Here is a 23352-nt window from a genome sequence, read left to right as displayed (position 1 = left end):
ACCAGCGGATCTTTCTCTATCTCTCTTCTCTCCGACAGCGAGTTGACAAACACCTCTGCAGTGCCCACATAGTCCCACCTCCTCTCACCGCCTCACACCGCTGTCATCTTCTCATCGCTCGTCTCATTCGCTATATCTGTTGTCAGATTATGATCTTGTCAATTTGTCCCCACGGTATGGAAAATGGTATTGTATCGAAATGAGAAATTCTAGTATGGTGACAACACTACTCCAGCAACATGTTCATACTCGTGGTCTGAACTTGAATCAACCACTCTCCGTTTCCCAAGCCAAGTCCCTACACACCACCTGTATCATGTTGAAGCAAAAACGTCTTTTGACATCAGAGAAACAAAAACAGAGATGCCAGATATGTTAAAGACACAGTTTTACTTAAATGCAATCACATAATTACAGCTATGATATGTAACATTTCCACATTAAAATGTCTCTAAACACTAAACATGTATTATATATTTTGTTGAGTTGAGTTTTTACATTATCCCAAAGTTTCCACCAATGTTCAAACACAGAGAAATCAGTAATTTATTAAAGGTAACTGTACATTTTCTGCTAGCTGTTACTAGCTAGTTGCTAGTGCTATAACTTCCATAGTTGAGGAAGGAAGTTCGTGCATGTGACTAAATGTAACGGTCATAAAATTTTAATTTTACCTTTAATCTTAAACATAATTTCTGTCAGAATCACACCAGATAGATTTCAGTCAATTGTGGTGGTTGTTTAAAACTGAAGACGACAAATCATATGATCTTACACCATTTCTCAACTCCAAACTACATCATCTGTTATTGTTTTAATGCAAGAGACTCCTCAGAAGAATTTAAATGTTGTGTATTTACAGGACCAGTGTATAGGATTCAGTGGCATCTAGTGGTGAGCTTGCAGACTGCAAACACATCACATCACTCGCCACATCCAAACATCAAGGATAACTTATTGTGGCCTTAAAAATGTGAAATGCTGTATCTACAGCCAGCGTATGAACTACTGCTGAAACATGGTGGTACAACATAGCAGATTCCATGGAGGAAGAACCGCCTCCTCTGCAGATATAAACGGCTCATTCTGTTTTCTGGTGATTGCACACTGATGAAAGCATACTTATAAATCCCCTTAAATCTTACACACTTGATCTTTGTACAGTCAGACCTGTTTTGACCTAAACTGGAACTATTCTTCTCGATGGCATAGTTCCAGTTTAAGAGGCGACGGCTATGAGACAATAGCATAGCTGTTTCTCTTTTATACATACTGTGGCCTATGTAGTATGTTTACATTGACTTTTCATCTCCATTTCTGACCCACTTGAGTCAAACATTCAGCTTGCTTGAAGTGCATGTCCACACAGGGTCTCCACAACCTACGCTTAAGATAGTTTTGTGTATCTGGGAGCAATAATTCCAGTTCTACCTACCTTTCCTTACCTTTACGTAAACCGATAATGAGTTTTGTAGATGAGCCTTTATTTAGGTGGCTAAAATACAGTACATTTTGCTGCTAGCCCCTCCACATTGCTTAGTTTCCTTGCGGGTTCCTCTGCCTCTCCAAGCTGAGGGGAAACCACCATTAGTGTATGTATAAGGACAAACGTGGCCTTCATGGCTTCTATATTTTGAACAATGTGTTGTGCAACATGTGTGTTTATCAAGGGCTCTAACGGCGAGACCCATCTGCTGTAATTCCTTCAAGCCAAAGAGTTCACTGACAGATAAGGTCGGGTCATACAGTTGGGCCAGCTCGATCTCCTACAGGCCAAAAAAAAAAGACTTTTTAAATGAAGATAGATGTGTCCCTGTGGGGGAACTTTAATGACCTCCATTTTTTTTTATTTTTTAAATCAGATCTTTGGACCTCCTCCTGTACAGCAGAATAATGTGAATCAGAACTCGTCTTTGGCCACTCTGAGGTTTTTTTCCTCCCTATCCCTGATCCCTTGTTCCTCTCCTTGAGCACTGTGCTGCTGTGGACACCTGCAGAGAGCTTGACCTTTTTTTGAGGACTGGGAAAAATGGAGCTGTCTTGGAGTATGAGCTGACCTTTTATCCTGAGATCTCCTGTTTGGATCTCATGCCGCAGAGTTCCCCTTAAAATATTTTGGTGACTCATTCAGCAGCAGTCGAGTGCTTTGCTGTCTGCTGCCGCTGAGTGGGTGTGTGCAATTGGGAGCGGTGAGGGGGCTCCCAGATGGACCCTGCCAACGTCTAATTACTCCCTAGGAGGAATCAAACAGAGCTCCGAGGAGTGTGTATGTGTGTGTGTGCTAGTTTAAATGAGAGTCCGGGGAGTAGAAAGTGGTATATTCTGTTTCTCCCTGAAAACTAAAAGGTTTTCTGACTTTCCCGAAACAGCTCGGATGTCCCGCTGCAGAGGCTGTGGACACTGCAGAGCCATCCAGCTATCCAAAAGAGAACAGCTGAAATACAGCGACGTTTTCCATCGAGTACAGCTAATAATTTTAGTAATTTTAGTGACTCCCTCAGATCTAGGTGGTTACACTGCTGTAGAGCTGTCAGACCAGACTACATGGCATGAAATGACACGCAAAAGAAAAAAGAGTAGAGCAGTAGAGTAATAGCACATAAGAACTTGACACCAAACACTAAGATGGCACCTGTTTGGACCATAGATTTTACAATAGAATTACATCACACACATAAAAATAGCTTTTTATTGCTCGATTCCACTGGGCGTTGTGGGTTTGCGCTTGGAGGTGTCATGTTAACAGTCTTGCAGATGCTGGTTTAAGGGGAAAATGCTCTCTGGGTGTTTTTCTTGCAGTACAGCATTTGGCTGTTGGAATACATACATCCATGAAAAGCTGGGGTCAGAGAATTAGCTTAGCATAAGGACTGGCAGCAGATTGAACCAGCTAACCTGAATCTGTCCGACGTTCAAAAATCTGCCACCCAACATCACTGAAGCTCACTAAATAATATGCAACTATTAACTAATAACATGGAACAGTGATCTTCCAGAATCTTGGCATCATTGTGAGGAGTTAAAGCAACCAGACACTGCTCAGATGAGCTGGATTGACTACTAATTTTTCCATAGAATATTTTATGCTTTCCTTGGGTCCTGAATAGGTTCCACAAAGTGGTTGCTCATCTTCCTGGGGTCCACACAAAAACAATAAGGTAAAAACAACCAATATAAATTGCACACCATAAATAAAATGACCAAAGGCCAAATACAAAGATCAGAAAGAAAGTGATTAGAAAGTCTGTGAAAGTTTGTGAAATAACTACCTTACAAGCTTGGAATGATGCCAAAAAGAAAATTGTGGTAAATGATGCCAAAACAGCAGTTACTAAAGTAATTTGTTTGTAAGGAAACATACTTTTAATCTCCATTTTATTCCAAATTTCATTTGAATAACAGAAGACTCTGTCTCTGTGTCTTTTGACCGGCTCTATACTGTACCAGCCTACAGAAATATGCAGTATAATATTTTTTCTTGTCAAGCATCTACTCTACTTTATTGTCCTTGAGCCGAACACTGATTTCCTTCCAGTCCTGATGTGTATCTGACCCTGACTCAGGCTGCTATAGATGATTAAAAACTTGTATGTGTTATCACCTAAATAAGTAGATGCAGCAGACAGATACCAATTAAATTATAATGTTCTGACAGATGTAGGCAGTGCTCAGGATATCAAGAATAATGCTGGGATAATAAGTACTAAAGATCATGATTGTAATCACTTAATCTGTCTACTTATCTCTTACTTATTATCACTTAATCTGTCTGCTGCTGTGTTAGCCAGGTCTTCTGTGATTAAGCTTTTTGATCTCAGTGGGACCAAGTTAAATAAATAAAGGCTTTATTAAATTTAATAAAGCCAGTAAAATGGGTAGAACAAGTCAGACAAGTCCATGTTGAGAAGTCAGAGGATTTGTTGTCTAAATTCTGATTATGTGAACTCTGATTGTTCACTGTCCGTGTGTTCAGACGACTGTTCGTAGACTCGACTCTGTCTCATCGTGCTTATCTGAGCCTCCTGTGGAAGGCGCTGATTAATCTTTCTGCTCATGATGAGATCTGTTTTTGTTTTTTTTCGGGGTTCATTTCTTATCTTGTATGATGATGCCCTGAATCACAAGGACATACTGAGGACAAATGGACACTACAATAATAAGTCATGTGATGTCACGTCCGTATTAGAACACCCCCCTTTGGAAGGCGAAACAATGCTGTCTTCTGCCGCCTACCAGCTTATGAACTGAATGGTCTCTGTTGTTTTTGGATAGTTACCGTGCGATCGAATGCACTAACTGACAAGGAGACAACCTTGGGCTGTGCTTCTACAGAATCCCATCCAACAAAGAAAACCTGGAAAGGAGGAGACAGTGGATTTGTGCCATTAAATGTGCCTCTGTCCTCGGGGAGGGCAAACAATGGCAGCCGTCACAATACATGTGTATTTACAGCAAACACTTTACCAAAGTTTTGATTAGATTTTGATTAGACACTAACCACAATGACTCTGAAACTAACTAAAACTCCTGGGTTAGTGTTAGATATTTAATGTTAGCTAATTAGTACTCACTTTTGCTTTGACAATGAAGAATTTCTCCTCCTTTTCCTACCAAACGGCAGCATTATTGACCCATCTGAATCAAAAGGACATATATTGTCTGTCCTTTTGTACATGTCAATCCAGATCTGGCAGTGTGAGGTGAGAGATTCTCCACAAGATTGAACATCACTGAAGTGGAGCTCTGGCAGGGAGTTAAGCGACTCAAATACGGTGCTGGGTGCTGTATATGGATCGCAAGTGCTCGAAACTGGTGGTTTGTTTTCATATCCTTGTTTTTCTTTAGCTGAGAGGTGATCCAAATATCCGTGGCTTGAAACAGAGGGAAATTTTAGCGGCATGTGCTGCAACTTTATGCAGTCTGGTGTGAGCCGCCATGTTGGCCCATTGTTTTTGCACTCCAGGCCACTGATCATGTCATGTGACTGAAAGCTATGAATACATACAGTACAGTATGTGATTAGAAACAGTCTATGGAAATGAAAAAAATTTGCAGGTGAAAACACTTAAGTCACATGACTGATCAACTGTTTCTGCTCCGCTCCTCTGCTGTGGTATAATGGTTTTCTGACTGGTGCTAATTTTCTTAAAATTTGTGATAAATTTCAATGCAACACAACTTGTTTGGGAACTTGAAAAGAATTAATACTGTAGTATTTGTTTACCGCTGAGTAACTAATCTGATCAAGAAGTAGAAGTTTGGGGGAGATGAGGTAATGAGTTGTGTTCATGAATCTGCTGTGTTTTACTTAAGTATTACCCTATACTACATATGTACATAGGAGGGAAAATATAGGATTGGCCACAGGGTACGTTTGTGTTTTTACCTCGAAGCAAACAGAGGTCCAGGAGTATTGTCTGGAACATACTGTAGCCCTTAAGCTACGGTGTATGATGTGAATTAGGAATGCAGAAGCCTGGGGCGGTTCAGGTTTAAATTCAGTGTTATTATGGTGTACAGGAGGTTGAAAATGCACCAAAGGAAGTTAAAGAAGATACACTGTGTGTCCTGTTACAGTCAACACCACACTGAAGGTCATTGTACATGATCAAAATTAAAATACTGTATAATACAACAAGCTATGAGTCATTTCATGAAAAAAAAATAAACAGGACTAAACAAACTTCAAGCAGCTTGCATCCAAAACTGAACAGATCTAATAGCAAAACACAGAAAAAAAAGCACAGTTAATGTGCAATATTCAAGATTTCATAGATGCAAAAGGCAGCCAATTGCCAGTAGCTTCAGAGGCACCGTCATTAGCTCCGGGTGTCTCGGCTACATTTTTGTTGTTATTCTGAGGTTTTTAGAAGTGAATCCAAAGTAAACAAATAATTAAATTTGCTTTCAGACATATTTTTCCGAATTGATGTGTACCTACTGCATTTATTTTGATCAGGTGTATCTGTGATGTCGAAGCAGAAAATAGATCCACTGCTTTCCAGGTTGTGCAGGTTAAGTTTTTTCTAAACTACACAACATGTGGAGTGCAGACCACATGCAGCAGTGCAGACCACTGAGGGAGGCCTTATGAGAAACAACCAAGTAAGGGGAGGATTTTAAGGGTTTTCAGGGGTTTTCAGGTGTCAATCAAGGAGTCTCAGGAGTCTCAGACCCCCTGAGACCTCCTGTCCATGTGTATAAAGTCCCTTAAATGACCAGTGTGTGGAATATCGTGGCATCTATTGGTGACTTTGTAGTGTAACTAAGGTGTAACAAATACCAGAAAAAAACCCTCTCTACTCCATTAATATGTTCTGCTTTTGAAAATTGTTTATTTTATTGAGAATATGCAATATATGGAAAATACTGTGGATGTTTTCACCTAACGCACACTTAATTTTAAGGGCTGTGCGTGTACATCTGCTCAGCTCTTGGAGATTAAAAATGCAATTAATTTTCAGTTTAAAATCCCTATCAGGGGTATATTAGGGAAAATATTTAAGCTCCATTTGAATATAAATTAATGCAAGTGTGTCAGCCAATCAAGCAATCGTCCTCCCTGAGGAGAGACAAGAGATTAAATTCATAAACATTATTGGTACATATTTTGCTGTGTGTAACTACAGGAGGAATCTATTGAGAGATAATAAGCTGAGGTTTTAAACAAAGATGAGTCAGCAGCGATGAGATATTCACTCTCAATATTTTAAACTGAATCACAGCATCAATAAAAAACACAGAGAAAGACACATAATTCTGTAAAATCTCTAATAATATATAAATATATACGAATACACTCCCATATAGTTTCAAATTCAAATTTTCCATCAAGTGTCTGTCAGTCAAACTTAATGTAAGACTAAATCCCTGTGTGTTCTCAAGGCTGTGCACAGAACATATCCTATGAAAAATGTCTATGTTGGATTAGTGTGCAACTCACGACCTTCTCTCAGGGCCAGCACAGGATGCAGTTTGCCCTTTATGTGGCACAGATGAACGTGTAGCATGTCTGACTGTCATAGTGGAGTCCAGTGTTTGCATCCTGCCACAGGACTGCAATTAACGCCCGCCTTAAATGTGTTTTAGTTCCCTAACCCTAACCACACAGTAACATTAACGTATTTACCAAAGCCAGAACCTTTCCGTAACAAAAGTGATGATTGCTACTTTCATGACAATCCATTTAAAGGTCCAGTGTGTAAGATTTACAGGGGTTTATTTGGCAGAAATGGAAGATAACTATGTTTTCATTTGTGTATGATCACCTGAAAACAAGAATCACCATGTTTTTGTTAGTAGCAGTCAGTAGCTCAAAACCAAACACTGACTCCAGATTCGGCCTTGCATGTTTTTCGGCGCTGTAGGTTCTCCTTGCATGCTTGGAAGGGGAGAGTGTTTACAATCTTTAGGTTCACAATTAGATGCTACTGAATCCTTGTGTTTTTGTTACCTTAGAATGAGCAGTTTACATCTACAGAGGGTGTGGGTCCTCTTTCATAGAGTCTGCCATGTTTCCACGGTAGCCCAGAACGGGCAAACCAAAGACTAGCTCTCGATAAGGCCGTCTGTGTTTTCCCCAGGTTTCACATTTGGAAGAGGAGGGTGACACAAGGTTCATGATCTTCAAGGTCACTGCTAGATGCCACTAAATCCTACACAGTGTTAAGAAGTTACAGAGACTCTCCCTTCACTTTACTCAGCAGCTGTGAAGCAGGACACGGGGACTTCTTGGACTTTTTCTGCAGTGTTTTCATGGTAAAACTTTTCATTTACTGCAATTCAGCTTCACAACAAAACTTTAATCCCTTTGTTCTGATCGCCAACACCTGTTTGCTCTGAGTGGCCACAAGTACTCTCTTTTTTTTTTCTGTATCTCTTTTGCTCTTCCACACCCACTGCACGTGTGTAAACACGTGAGAAAATTTAATAAATTAAATAGATTTGAATCCCCATTGGCCACTACCAAGGTAGCAACTACCTTTCCTGTGGTCCACACAAAAAAACATTAGGCAAAAGGAGATAAATCAGCAAAAAATAAAAAATAAAATAAAATACACTAACCAATTAACAACAAAATCAACACCAATAAATCTACTAATGAGTATGGCATTATACATTATAAATAAAAATAGTCAGCAAGGCATTTCAGTTTAGGGATATTCACAAATATTGAAGGAAAAGGGAACACTGCACAGAAAGTTTGGCTGCTAATTTGCAGCAGGAAACTTTGAAATGTGTAGAAATTACAGCACCTAGATGCTTCAGTGTGTTGGGAATAAGTGAGAGTGCATGAAGTACAAACCTCTGGAAAAGCCTGGTAAGTGGACCTTAAGGGTTTTTTTTTTTTTTTTTTAGGTCTATATTAGTTTGCGATTTGAGGATTTTACTGGATTTATCAGATTTTAGTTGCCTTATGTGAACAAAAAAAAAAAAAACTCTTCCCAGTGTGAATCCACATGTCCACAGTGTTTATCATGACATTTATCTTTGTAGAAAAGACATTTACCTACGAGGTTGGATTCCATATTCATATATTCAGATTGTGCACATGGTTACTAATCTTGAACAAGATAAGAAAGTTCCTACTGACATGCAGTATGTACAGTAAAATCCAAATAGAGCAAAGCAAAGTATGGAAAGCAATTTTCCTAACTACAGTTCAGACACACTGGAGTCCATTTGAATGCTCCACAGCAGATGGCTGACACTAACTTCACCTGATGTAGCACAACAATAACCCTTTAAGGGAAGGCCTTCAACTTCAGTAACTGTCCATAAATCCACAGATAAACCCCACAAATGGTCCACACCGTTGCCTTGAAGCATTTATTCCAAAACATTAACCGAGAGAGCGTTCTTCATCACTGTAAATTACTTCTGTTACTGCCTCTCCTTTTCCATGGTACTCCGCTTCGAGCACATCAAGCACAATAGTAAACAATGCTCACATCTCCCCACAATGCACCTCTCCTCTCATAAAGCGGTGCACCATAACATCCTGAAATACGTTTATATAAACTCAAGCAGTGGAGAACATAAATTCTGGAGCTTGAAATGTATTGTGGCGTGAAAAGTAGGGAGTATGCACAGCCATGCAAAACCCTGGTGGGAAATAACACAAAGGATGGTGATAAATAATGACTTTAGTCAGCTTTATCGTCAGTCGTATTGGAGAAGAAACTCTATTTTATCCCTGCCATTAGCATGCATCTTGGACATGTAAATTGGATTTATCTGCAGTTTAACCATTTTATTTAAATTCAGGTGTAAATGCACAAACAGAAGCATTTATGCAAAAACAGAAATAAAAAGGCTCTCTGCTTTCTTCTCAGCTGCATTGCCTTATTTTTTGGACAGTGTCCTCCTCTTGCAGCATGAAAACAACATGCTGATGAGCTGTTTAGCAGCATCCACACAGACAACTCTGTAAGGCTACATGGCAAATGGACCAGAATTACCTGCGGATCTCGTGTGATTTGAATCCCCCACGGGGATTGTCTCCGGATATGACTAAAACGTAATGCGTGTCCATGCTGAGGAGCTGTTGAGCCTCTTGAATTTGCTTGGAAAATGCAAACCCAAGTTGTCTTTAATGATTCCTATTGCAGCCTTGAGGAAGAAAACAAAAAACAAAGAAAAACCAAGGAATTCCGGCAAAAGACAAATACGCTGAGGGCCACATTAAATCGCGTTGCACAAATGTGCGCCACGGTTTTCATTGCGCCCGCAATCTGTGTGTATTCAGCCCTGATTTACTAAGGCAGCAGCTCATTAGCTCACGTTAGGAGGCAATAAACACAGTAATGGTAAACAAGAAGATGAAGTACAAGGCAAATCAAAGATGCAAAAATATACACAAGGTACACTGAGTAGAGGGTGGAGAGGAAGAGGGAGCAGATGGAGGTGGAGATGATTTTAGTATGGATGTTAATACTTCAGCCACTTAAATGTCTTAACAAATCAAGGCATTGCAGCCTGTATAGATTTTAATTACCCATCTACTATCCCTTTGTGTTACAGATAGTGCTCATTAATAATAGCCTAATTGCTTCATTTATGATTCTAATAATCAGTTTTTAGTTGAATACATACACCCACATATAATGTACCTTTTCCTCCTGCTACAATCTTCCTTGTGGGTCTTTTAAATCCCTTCTCCGCTGTGTTTGCACTTCCTTTTCCCCACAATAGAAGATCTATTCAGCCAAATATATAATCCACTTCACATGGCTCTTTGTTTGTGCAGTCCTCCATTAAATGCATATGCAGTGAGGAAAGAGGTGGACCCAGAGGACAATGCAGCATCGACGTGTGTATTTCTGTGTTTGAAGACCCAAATTTGGCATTAAAAAGGTCGCCATCTTTGTTGTTTTGTTTTTTTGTTGTACTGTAACTTGATCGACACTGCCCAGTTTTACAGTTCGATCTGAGTTTCATGAGCCCTGTGCATTACACTGAGAACATCCTATCAATCACATCGTAGCCCCGCCCTAAAGCACCTCATGCTTTTTGATGTAAACTCATTAGTTTAATGAGGTCATAAAACAAGCAAGAAGGGTCATTTTGCCATAGGAGTACATACAGTTGGACATCTTTTTGAAGCCAGTGGCGTCACCCTCTGCTGGCCACTGGAAAGAATGCAGGTTTACATCACTGCTGCATTGGCTTCACTTTTAAGACCCAGAAGCGCTGTCCACTGTTTTTTGTATGGTCAATGCATGGACATTGCAAACACTCGCACAATTAATGCAAATTACATCTACAGCTTAGTGTGGCTGCTTGATGAATACAGCACATCAGGGCTTGGCTAACAGCACAAAAGCCTTACTAAATCAGACTCTGAATGTCCTGTTTAGAGAATTTATTAGAAAATTCACCCAATCTCTTTTGTTGAAAGCTGTCCAGATATCAGCTGTGGTGGTAATAAAAGTCTACCACGGACTGCTGTAACAACTGCAGGGTAAGGCAGACGGGCAGGATCATAAACATTAGCATTCTGATTAATCGCAGATGGTTTGCGGGTTTAAATGTGTGTCTCCCTAGAGAGAGACAGGCTGTGTATGCATTTATGTATGATGAGACAGCAGCATAACTTGCTTGGTTATTTAATTTATTATAGTTTTGCAGCTTGAAATGTCCCACATATTTGCTGCAGTGACTTAAGCTGAAAGCAGCTTCTGTATTATTAGTAAATCATTAAAGAAAACACTCATACATCAATGCAACACACAAAGAAATCACCTGGAAAGCTTGCCTTGAAAAATTGCCTACTGATATAGGTAGACAGGACAATTCACACTGCATTTAGTCCCAGGCTAAGGGAGTTAAAAGCTTTGAAACTGGCGTAATCCTTGCACATTCCAAAGTGGGCTAACGCCTGACTTTACCCTAGGGCTTGCTAGCCCTGCTCCAAAGCAGGGTTAGGTCCAAGTTTGCAGGACTGTCCCCTGAAAACTGACTGAACTCCAGGACTAAAAGTTTGATTTTAGAATGTTCACATTAGCTGCTGTACTAACTGACATTTAACCCAAGGCTAGTATTAGTGAAGTGTGAATCACATAGCCGTGGGCTTAGCTTAACCCTGGGCGAACAAAGTGTGTGTGTGAAAGGCCCTGTGATAAGAATATGCAGTGTGGAAACCCCTTAAATTAGAGAAAATAATACATTTGGGTGGGTGGCAGGTGAATGATTTATGCAGACACGCAGTCTCAGATGAACCTAGAGCTAATCTGTGCACCTCTACTACTACCAAGGACAAGAAACAAATTGCATAATATTATCTGGATTAGTTACTGTGATACTTAGATTAGTTACTGAGTAATATGTTGCTGCCATTGTGTCTCGGACACAAGCTCACTCTCTGACTCATAAGACCTGAGACCGACCTTAAATCAACATGATGAGTCAAGTTGCTGATCACCCAAAAGAAAACTGGCAGCAGAGACACGGCAGAGGGAGGGAGGGAGCAGGTATTTGAAAATTTGCAGAGAAGAGTTGCTCAGCTTATTTTGATAAAGCTGCTGAATGTGAGAAACGCTCATGAATATTGCATGGGATACTATGACTCCATTAAGTGTGATGTATGCAACTTTGAGCCAGCCAGCGTGAAATGATGCACTTTAATACGGCTTTAAAAAAGTATTTATCATGTTCACATCGAGGAGGGTGTCTATAAGGTAGGGCTGTTTAGTAGGAAGACAGTCACAAGCATAGGATTTTTACACAGAGATGAGCGAGTTAATGGCGTTAAATTTTGAGCAACACGGTAAGCGTTTGAACCATCTGTGATGAGGCTTTGTGAGCTTACATGAAACATCTGCAACCAACACAAAGATGTGAACACAAGTGAAAGTGATGATCTGCATCAGTTTTTCCAGCAATTTCAAGAGAAGATGATTGTCAGGGAGATAAAATATTTAAAGATCCCCTCACACATGAGGACATATAAAGACATTTATATCCTGCTTGGAATAATAATTTCCGTCTCATGTTTTTTTTTTTACCCCCCTTAAAAATGTTGAATTAACATTCTTAAAATTACATGAGGGCCCACTTGTCATAAAAGACACTTCACACCCCAACACTGGACCATTTTGACTGCTGAGGTCAAGCAGACGCCTCTGCAGTCACATGGCCCAAACCAAAAGACTGAAGAGGAGATTCTGTCCTCTGTCAATACTGCTTGTTTCTACTACTTCCACTTGCACACCACGTCACTTTAACTGAAAATGTTGGTAGCTTCTGGAAACTAGTCAGATTTTTTTATGCACTATATATAGTTTTTATTGTTTATGCAAAGTTAAGATGTAGATTTCATCTTGTACTAGTGATTTTATTTAATCTTATTTAATCTGTTTACCTCTTTTATTGTTGATCCCTTTGATATTCTTGCACAGTAACCGAGCACCCCCTTCATTTCATTGCAAGTTTTACAAAATGTCAGCCTCCAGTGTGCAGCTCTCCCACTCTCAGTTGTTGTTCTTGACCACTAACTGGTTAAATTGTGGAAACTCGGGGAGATCATCAAAATTTATGACTTGACTTGACTTGCTTCATTCTCATCACAGTAACTTGGGACTTGCACTCACTACAGATTCTTAAATGGGAATATTTTCTGGTTTCTTGACTTCTTTTTTAGAGTAACCTGAGTATCTTTGGGTTGTGGGCCAAACAAGACATCTGACTTAATTCTGGGCTTTTCAGGCTTTGTGTATATTGATTGACAATCAACAGATTAATCAAGCCCTTGAATCTATGCATTGCTTTTTGGGAAAATCCTGCATAATATTGCAGGACACAAGATGTCTCCTACTTCAGTGAAAAGTTAATTCTTAGCATGAACTGGGGATTTCCACACCACACGTATAAGTTGCATATCGGACCATGATTGCCTTCCAAACACACACATGAAAAATCATTGTGCACAGTGAAGGTCAAACATCAAGTAACAATAAGCAAAATACTTTTTTTGAGTCAATTTGTTGCTTTTACTAATAATAAACCGTGGACCTTTATATCATTTAAATGCAAACCCTGAGCCATCCTGAAACGGCTGATGTATTTAGCTCATCCACACAGTAGCTCAGTCACTGTTCCATCAGAGCAAAACAAAACAAAAACAACTGAACTGTACAAACTGAGTAATTAAAGTTAATTTCACGCATCTGCAGTTTGTGATCCAGCAGACACCGAGGCATTAATCATAATTAGCTGAGATGCTCAGATGCCCTCCAGACCTATCAATCAGCAGGCCACCTCTGGCCCCGACGCCGAGCTGCAGAGCATCGTCTGCACTGCTGAACAGGTCAGAAGCTGTCAGCAGCCGCTCATCGACGAGTCTTATGCCAGCGGCGGGAAGAAAAGGGCAGCGAGGACTGTCACCAACCTTTTCCATCCAGGCAACCACCTGTTCGAAAAACCTTCCTCTGGGAGACAGAACCCGTCCGGAAAGAGCAAGACCACCTGCTGTCTCAGAAGCCTATTGCCAAGAGCTGCCGCCTAACTGACACGCAGCCCTTCAAGGCTTCACCCGGTGCAAGCCCACACAATCCTGCCAGTTAGCCTTGTTACAGTCACGGCTTATTACATGCCAGATATCATTACCCCCTTTGTGAACAGCCTTGTATTACTTACTGTACAAAACCGTGTACCATTCATCTTCGGGTGAAATGGCTGCTAATGTAACAGGTCCCTGGTGTCAGGCCACTAGTCAAATTATATTTTTGGGCCGTAAAGAACAGAAAAATAATGAGGGGTTGTTTTCTTCTTCTTCTCAGTCAGACACGCAGGCCAACATCTCAACTATTTTCTATACCTTTCTTAATAAAATCACATTATTTAAAATATATAGTCTGTTTCCCAATTTTCCAGTTGCATGTGGGTTCTGTCATTCATACTCAGAAGGAGAAAGAAACATACATTACCTGTGTTACCTCCTCCAGCTTGACAACTCTGAACTATAGTAAGAAGTGCACCGGTTTACTATTAGCTAGGCTCACAGCTCAGCTGGTAACTAGCTTTAGCAGTTCACCACTCTGCAGAGATGAATGAGGGTGAAGCATTCAGGTGTCATTTACACAAACACAATTCACAGTCTTAACACTGCTACACTGCAGCTCTGAGCTTACTATTATGCTGAATACGATCACTCACTGTTTGTAGCTTGTATGTTAGTATGTACTCTTCATTCTCACACACAAGAGCATGCACACATAAGAGCAGAGCATGCACACAGTTTCACACCCAGCTACCAGGCTGGGCCAGTAACACCTTGGTCTGCTGAAAAATGAGCTAACTGCAAATACGCTACCAGGTAGTAAGTACTTAGTATAATGCTAACATATCAGAACCTTGATCCCACAGGAAAAATGGGACAACTAACAAAGTCACTGCACTGGTATGCTAGCCAGGCATTATCACAGTAAGTCAAAAATATGTAATATTGTGGAGTCTCTCAGCTCATTTTCAATTTCCAAGGGGCTTATTTCTCCCCCGGTGCCCCCATGTTAGAAAGAATTGTGCAAAACTGCCTTCTTGGAAGCTTCAGTGGTAGATAAAAGATGATAAATGGTGTCAAGAGTTGCCCAGTGTTCAAGACAAAGTGATAAATTGCCAGCTAGAGTGCCCCTCCAGTAGATGAAACCTAATAAAGTGCCCACTAGTGTGGCCCAGTGTCCAAGACACATGATTAAGTGCCCTTCCAGTGGACAAAACACACTAAAGAGCATCATGACTTTCAGTGCTCTGGTGCCCCACTGTATGCAGCTGGTGCCCTTTTTTTCGCCCCTGCCTCACAGACAGCCTGAGTCCGCCACTGCCAGCATATGACGTACTTGGAGCAGTTCTTGGTCCATTTTCAAAGAGGAACAAATTGCAGCCTGGTCACAAATTCTCTCAAATTATAGCTGGAAACATCTGAGACGAGAAATAGACAATGTCTTGATTCATATTTTATCAGCACTGCCCACACTGACAGTTTGATCTGAGTTTTGTGAGCCTGGTGCATTGCGCTTGAACCGTGTGACTTTCAAATCTGGACGCCCCTCTGTCATCGTATCAAATCCTCTGCATGTTAAATTAATGGTTGTGATTGGCCTGACAAGAGCCAGGATGGATGGAAACCTGTCTGAACGGGGGGGGTGGCCAGATGTATCTGCCAGAGAAAATGAAACATGAGTTCTGGGCTGTTGCTGCCCTGCATAATTGCTTTGTGGTGCCACAAGGCAACAGTCCCACTCACTGTGAATTTTTCCACAGTTTACGTGTACAACTGATTTGAGAGAGGATTTTGCATTGTAATATAGAACCTCTGAGTTGGAAATGCTGGTGTGCTATTAAAGGAATAATCTATTGTTTAAATATAGCTGTGAATCCAACAAAATATGTTCCTTCTTTGTCTTCCTAAATTAAATTGATTGAATTTTCTCAGTTCCCCTTTTCTCTGAACCGTATCCTCCTCCACTCACAGCCTCTGTAATACCCTGTGAATTCATGGATTAGAAAAATAATCACATTTAAAATATATTGTTTTTCATAGCTCATATAAAAATCTTTTTCTATTCTGACAGTGATACCAATAAAGATTCCTGGTTTCTTGTGGTAAATTCTCCGTTTTCTCCCATTGCAACAGAATTTCAGAGAAAGCACACAGGAATACTGCGCTGTGCTGCACACTAGGAGTACTGTTTTGATCTTGCTTCACCTGTGGACTTAAGCACATTTCACAATAGAAGAGTTGAGTTATATCTCAATGGGGAGTACTGCTGGGAGATTTGATGGCAGATACCTGCTGCGGCCCATCCCACTGTTTTATTTCATGCCCCAGATTGAGTTTCTCACCGTCATTAAAGCAGCAAGTGAGGAGGAAACTGAGTTGTGTGCCTTGTGTCACATGCCCTAAAGCTGCAGGGCTGTGGTAGAGTTTTCTCTGCTTGGTGCTGTCTATCAATCTTGCAACAGTCACACTTCTTCTATGTGTCACGCTGCAGATATGATCAGGACCAAAGGTCTCTTTAAAACTTTAAACATATTTCTATATAGTCATATTCTCATATAGTCATGTTTACCACATAATCCTATAATATAGATGGTGTGTTGCTTTTATATGTGTATAGATTGTAATGCTTAATACCAGCAGCACAATTTGTAATTTGAGCCAAACATCTTGTTGAAACTGTGACCCTGCCCCCTCAAAATTCAAAGTTGAACTTGACACGAAGACAGGAGCAAAATTTATGGCCACGCCCTTAATTCACACGCATGGGCGCAATTTGCATTGGGTTCAGGAGGCTCACTGAACCCCATAGTCAAACATTGATTCTGGTCTAATTATGTGATATGGTAGCCTGTAGTGATGCATCGATGGTCGATGGACCGGCAGGTTGTGGAGCAACTTAGGCACGGGCGGGTCAAGTGACAAAACAGCTAGCTGTTAGAGCAGTTGAAGACGGGGTTTAATCCATTCATCACGTGTGTTCTCTTGTGTTTCACGTATTTGAGAGTCTACAGAAAAGATGCCAATGTTCAGACTCATGAAACGCTGAGTACTGCTCTTCTCAGAGCCTCCTGCAAACCTTCATGTAGAGAAATGGAAAGCTTGACAGCTTCTAGTTATGGTTGCTAACCTATGATAGGACCGGCACTATTTGGGGTGGGGTTTAGTGAAGGATCAATTATATCCTGCTCTTTGACCCTCAAAGTGGCCACTGTTCAAATGTTGCAGTTCAGATGCCTGGTGACTGGGCTTTTGGATGCAGTTAACAGTCATGAGGGCCCACAGGTCTGGTTGGTGGCAGAGCAAACAGAACAGTGATTTCTCCTCCTGGTTATGGGAGCACTGATTGAGGGCAGATTGAGTTCACCTGTGTCTAGACAGCACAGGTAAGCTCAACAGGGTCACAGAAGACATGGAAGACTTTCAGAGACAGAACCCAAACAATATTGTGAAAAGTGTCAGTCAAAGTGATGGAGCCATCAAACATGTTGTAAATCAACTGTCAGAACAAATAACAGCTCCGACACCCTGTTAAAGTTGCATCTCAATAGCTACTTTTCAAATGATTATTCTATATACTTTTTGAAAAAAGACTTCTAATGGCTTTCTGTTACTTTAGAAGAATGGGTTTAAGGGAATTTAAAGGGACAGTACACCATAAAAATCCAATATATATATATTTCTCCTCCTGTCTGTAGTGCTATTTATCTGTCTACATTGTTTTGGAGTAAGTTGCAGATTTTTGGAGATGTCTGCTTTTGAGAGATCTGCCTTTTCTTGAACATAGATTGCCCTCAGCTTGTGGTGATCAATGCACTAAAGCAACAGACTTGAAAAGCTCAACAGCAACATCCAGAAATCATGACTTGTTGTAAGCAGGTTCATGTAGGAACTATTTTTTCTCACAGGATGTAAACATTAATGGTGTCCTCCCATGCTGAGCTGGGTGTAGTCGGTGTAGTTTGGTATGAAAAGTAGTTCCTCCATGAAACTTCAAGGTATAATTGATGCACATGAGGGTTCAGGTAGGTTTCCACTGGTCTGTTTTTGATCAGGTCCACAATTTATAATCTGTGAAGATGTTCTGATGGAGGATGAATCAAATAAGTTCAGAGGCTTGATAGCCGCGCAGTCTGGAGTGCACACTGAAAATGAAATAGTTAAATGAAGCTCAACATGTTGCTAATGACACCTTTGATTAGCAAGATGAATGTTCATAGACGCCACAGATGCAGCTGCTGTGTCGACTGAAAAGGATATTACACGGACAGGTGAATCTGTGATTAATCAGAGCAAAATAACCATCAAAGCAAACCTGTTTTCTAGATTTAATGTGAGAGGTCTACAATAATTCATCAGCCTTCTTTAAAACTTTTCTTTGCATGTAAAATTGTAATGTTTCAATTCACCTACAGCTGAAAAAAAGAACAAAATCACACACAAAAAGAAGAGCCAACTCGTCCCTCTCTTCTCCAGGCGCAGACATTATTACGCTCTGTGGAGGAAATCATCCTGAAATCTTCAGCAGGGAAGACGGATGTACTGTGTATGAAGGCGAGGAGATGAGCCAGGTACATAGGTATCCATGGATTCCAGGAAAACTGTCTGAGCCCAGTCATTATTCTTACAGGCAGCTGGTAGAAAAGCCATATCAACACCAGTGACAGGACTGTATATCTTTTGAGAATACGTGTGTATACATGCATTATTTTGTATGTATGTATATATGACCCTTGGTGTGTGCATTTTTTTTTACCTGTCTGTCTCTGTTAGTATGTCTATGCTTTTGTGTTGTTGTTGTTATCAATCACCCCATTTTGCCACCTCTCCAGTTATTTCATTTATATATGTGTCACAGTGTTTGACAGCACAATCTATAATAAATCTGTTCCAACTGGCTTTTGTATTTTCATCTGTCTCTTTGAGTAATTCACAGAATGCAGCCGTATTCTCCTGTTTGTTGACAGGCGACTCAGAGGCCTGCTGTGCGGTGTACTGTGCTCCATGGATTTCCAATGTACCACCTAATTCTGCTAATGCAGAAGGAGAACTCCAGGAACATGTCTGCTGTTCCACAAGGTACAGTCACCTGCTCCAAATTGTGTTCGCCAAAGCTGAAAATGTTCTCCAACACCTTATATATATCACACACACACACACACACACACACACACACACACACACACACACACACACACACATATATATATTTAGGTTTTTCAGAAAATAATTCAACATGCAACATGTAACCTGCAATTCCTGATGCACTGTAGTTGTGACACATGACAGCTGCTTTGACACCCACTACTGACAAGCTTCATCAGTAAGGTGTAACACATGGGATGTTCATTTCTCACTCTAACAGCCTCCTTTGCGCAGGTAGCCAACCTAGAAACCTTGCTGGGTGTCTCACCTTGTCACACAACTGTCGATTGTGTTAATTTGGTAAGTTTATTTTCAAGCTGCGGTAGTGGATGAAAACTTCTGGTGTGTTAATTACAATATCTAACTGCTAGCATTGTTTGCTGGGAAAAGCACCTACTCCTCAAGTAGCGTTTGTTTGATGTGCCTACGGGGCACAAACACATCCTTTTATAGACTTAAACCATGGCATCAACAGTAAAAATATAACTTATACTTACTGACTTATATATGATTGATATGATGGGTTAGATTAGTGTTGCAGTGATCTGCATGCACCCTACTTTCATCCATCACCGATTTAATGGACATCCCAAAAAATACACCAGGAGTCCCAAAGTGAACACTGAAGCAGGGGCTCACAGATAAATCTGTCAGTATGTGGCAGGTGTCTGTCAAAAACACCTGCAGCTTTATAAGCATAGAGTGGGGAAAAAACACATATAGAGGTGTGCTGGATTCAGACAAGGAGTTGCAGGTTTGTGTGTTGTGGAACAGGATTTTAAATGAGCTGTCAGGGAGCCCTTAAGGTGCATAAACTTCTTTTGTTTGATTTTTCAAAGTGTTGCAAATATGATCAAGCAATGTACATTTCCACCTGCAAATTCTTAAAAAAAAAACGGCACAGATGAACTCTTATAATTATTGTTATTAATTTTTGCACAATATATTGAATTAAATCCTATTGATTCTCACCTCTTTGAAATTTTTGGAGATGTTCTATAAATTCTGTTCATGGTAATTAATTTCAGAGTAGTAATACAGGAATTATCTAAAGCTAAAGGTAATGTTTGGTCTCTGTAGCTAACGTTAGCTTTTTGTCTGAGTAGCTAAAGTTGGCAGTTGCTTTGTGCACGTATCGGTTGGTCTGTGTAGCTAACGATTGCAGTTGTTTTATGTAGATAAAGTTAGTGGTTGTTCTGTATAGATAACATTAGCTGTCGTTCTGTGTAGCTAACGTTAGCGGTTGCTTTGTGTAGCTAACGATTGTGGTTGTTCTGTGTAACTAACATTTGCTGTTGTTCTGTGTAGATAAAGTTAGCGGTTGTTTTTCTGTGTAGCTAAAATTAACAGTTGTTCTGTGTAGGTAATGTTTGCGGTTGCTCTGTGTAGATGAAGTTAGCAGTTGTTCTGTATAGATAATGTTAGCTGTTGTTCTGTGTATCTAAAGTGGGTGGTTTGCTAGATTTAGCTAACGGTAGCAGCTGGTGTTACCTGTAAATGTTTCTTTAAATTAGATGTTGAGAAAAGATAATGACAAAATGTCCAACTAGTAAAAACATTTTTTAAGAGAGAATGAATTGGCAACTGTCATGTTAGCTGGTTCTACAGGGATCAGTGTGGTGCTGAAATACAGTTACCTTTTTTGCAGCCTAATTACATAATCCTGTAATCTGTTACTCCCCAAGTCTGTTAAGTCATTGCATTAACTCTAAATTTGTATTACTATTTCAGGTTTTATCATTTGAATCTGCCTCCAGGTGATCTGTTCTATGTTTGTAATATATTGTTTGATTAATCAGAAAATCAAACAACAGAATTTTAAGGGACGCTGACAGCTCATTTCAAATCCTGTTCCACAGCACACAAACCTGCACCTCCTTGCCTGAATCCAGCATCAGTTCTTTGTCCTAACCCAAACCCTCACTCTTGCACACCTCCACTCTTCAGCCCGAGGCGCCTGATCAGCCTTTTCTTTACTCACAAAACCTGGGCACTCTCACAGGTTTCTTCCCAAGTCTCAGTTTCATCTTGAGCACCAGTCTTCACCTCTGGCCCTACACTCAAAACCTCTCTGTTGGGACTCATCCCCACAGTCCTCTCTGCTAACCCTCTGTTTTTATTTTCCTCTCCCTGCAGACACAAAACAATCTTTTCCATTGACACTTGTCATCAGGGGTCAAGCGGAGAGAAGATGATACAAGAAGTGCTTTATATTTGTCCCTGAACTGTGGAAACGGAGTGGTTTTTGATCTTGATAGCTTCCCAAAAGCTATAGTTATTTCCCATTTTAGCTTGTCTGAAAGAAATTAACCTTTTAAACTTTATATCTCTGTTTTAGAAATGCACATGCACAGTACCAATTGGCACTTTCCCCTGCCATGCTAGCATGGACTGGATATCCAGGAACATGTTTTGACATGTTTTAACAGGAAATACAGCACCGAAATGGTTTTCTTGACAATTTTAACTCTTGGTTGCCTCCTTAGGTGGCTAGCAAGTCTCAAGTTTCATCTCTTGTTTTTCAGCTGGGACATGGTACACAGAGTAATGCAACAGCATGACAGGCTGTAAATTTTACAAACCAAGTCTCTAAATCATCACAAACCACAAAACTCTGGTGGAAGAGGAGAATGAGACCGCAGGTGACTCGCTGTAAGCCATAGCCGTTTTTGTCACCGACAGGCTCAGACTGTTGTTTTATGTGACTGACAACATTATGGAAAGGATCACAACAGCGAGAGTCCTTTTTAAATACAAAGCTATGTTTGATTCAACTAGAAACAGCTGATTTATTGCTCTTGTGAAACTCACTTGTTCACCATCAGCTTCATTCAAACTCAACAGAAGCTAAATAAAATTCACCAGGAAGTTTTGGTTGATTCCTTAACTGTTCCAACAATTACCAACTTTGGTTTGGTCAAATAAAATCCTTAATTTGTGGCATGAAGGAGCGCGCAGTGTGCAGGGCAGGTGGTGCCAGACAGCGGCTACTGCAGTCTGGGTAGAAGAAGCTCTGTAGTAATTATTTCTCTCCACTTTGTGAAAACAGTCAATATATCCATGCATTTCCAAAATTTGCATTTTGCACTGAAAATCAGAACAAAACATAAACACAGCAACAATAGTTGTGGAGCCAAAAAAGAAAGCATGAATTATACTAAGGCTCTGGGCTATGTTGTATTGATTATAGAGAAAAGTTGTTTTTTTCTCCTATGCTCTTGTCAAAATTAGTTACAACAGCATATGTGCCGAGGTTGGGCTGAACTCTGTCTCGCCTGTCAGTGTCATCCTACAACACGGTCAACCACTGCTGCTCGAATTGTATCTGATATATTTGGTCCTCGTCTTCTTTGTTCATGTACTCTATTTGTGTTGAAGGCAGGTACACTCACCTGTGACCATTTTATATTTCTCATGCCAGATTTGAGAGTTTACAGTTAAGCACTTGAGTGTTGATCCGTTGTTTGAATTGTGTGGTATTTTGAAAGGCAGTGCCCTGAGAGGGCAAAGAAGCGACATGGTATTAGATTTCTTTCTCTAACGTAGAACAGTGTGTTTGAAAAACACTGTTTGTGTAAAGTGTGAGGATGAAAATGTGCTTACAGTTGTGCAGATCTGGGTTGAAGTTTTGCTCCTTGAGTGTCAGGTTTCACTCAGTGTGTGTTATTTTTTATTTTAATGATCAAGCAATTGTAAAAAAAACTGTAAAATGTGTACACATTTTAGAGAACGTAATTAATATATTCCTGATTAATTATATATTTTTTCAACCACCTGAATCTACCCACCATTAATCTGATATATTAATTTTTATAATCAGCCTGGTCCACAGTTAATCCACATGTCCGCGGGTTTATCTGAAGGCTGCATGGAGTTGTGTCCGCTCTGCTGTCTCAAGTGTCAAATGCCACTACGACCTGAAACATGGACGCTTCATCTAGCAGCTTTATTGGTCTTGTACTAGGCATGTTTGAGCCACCACAACCAGAGGATGGTGATCTACTAACCATTATTTATAGTTTTTGTACAAAGTACACTGCTGTTCTTTCAAATTACAGGCCAATCTCTAAATTGCCTCTCAAAAAGAAAGATGCATATTCTGTCAAACCACTACTCAGGTGTCTTGATGACATAAAGGCCTGGATGGCTATAAACTTTTTAAACTTTATGGGAAAAAGACAGAGGTGATGGTTTTTGGTGGCACCACTGGG

This window comes from Lutjanus erythropterus, chromosome 7 (genome assembly GCF_056507025.1).
Source record: "Lutjanus erythropterus isolate fLutEry1 chromosome 7, fLutEry1.hap2, whole genome shotgun sequence".
In the NCBI taxonomy this organism is placed as follows: domain Eukaryota; kingdom Metazoa; phylum Chordata; class Actinopteri; order Lutjaniformes; family Lutjanidae; genus Lutjanus; species Lutjanus erythropterus.
This window is presented reverse-complemented; position numbering follows the sequence as displayed.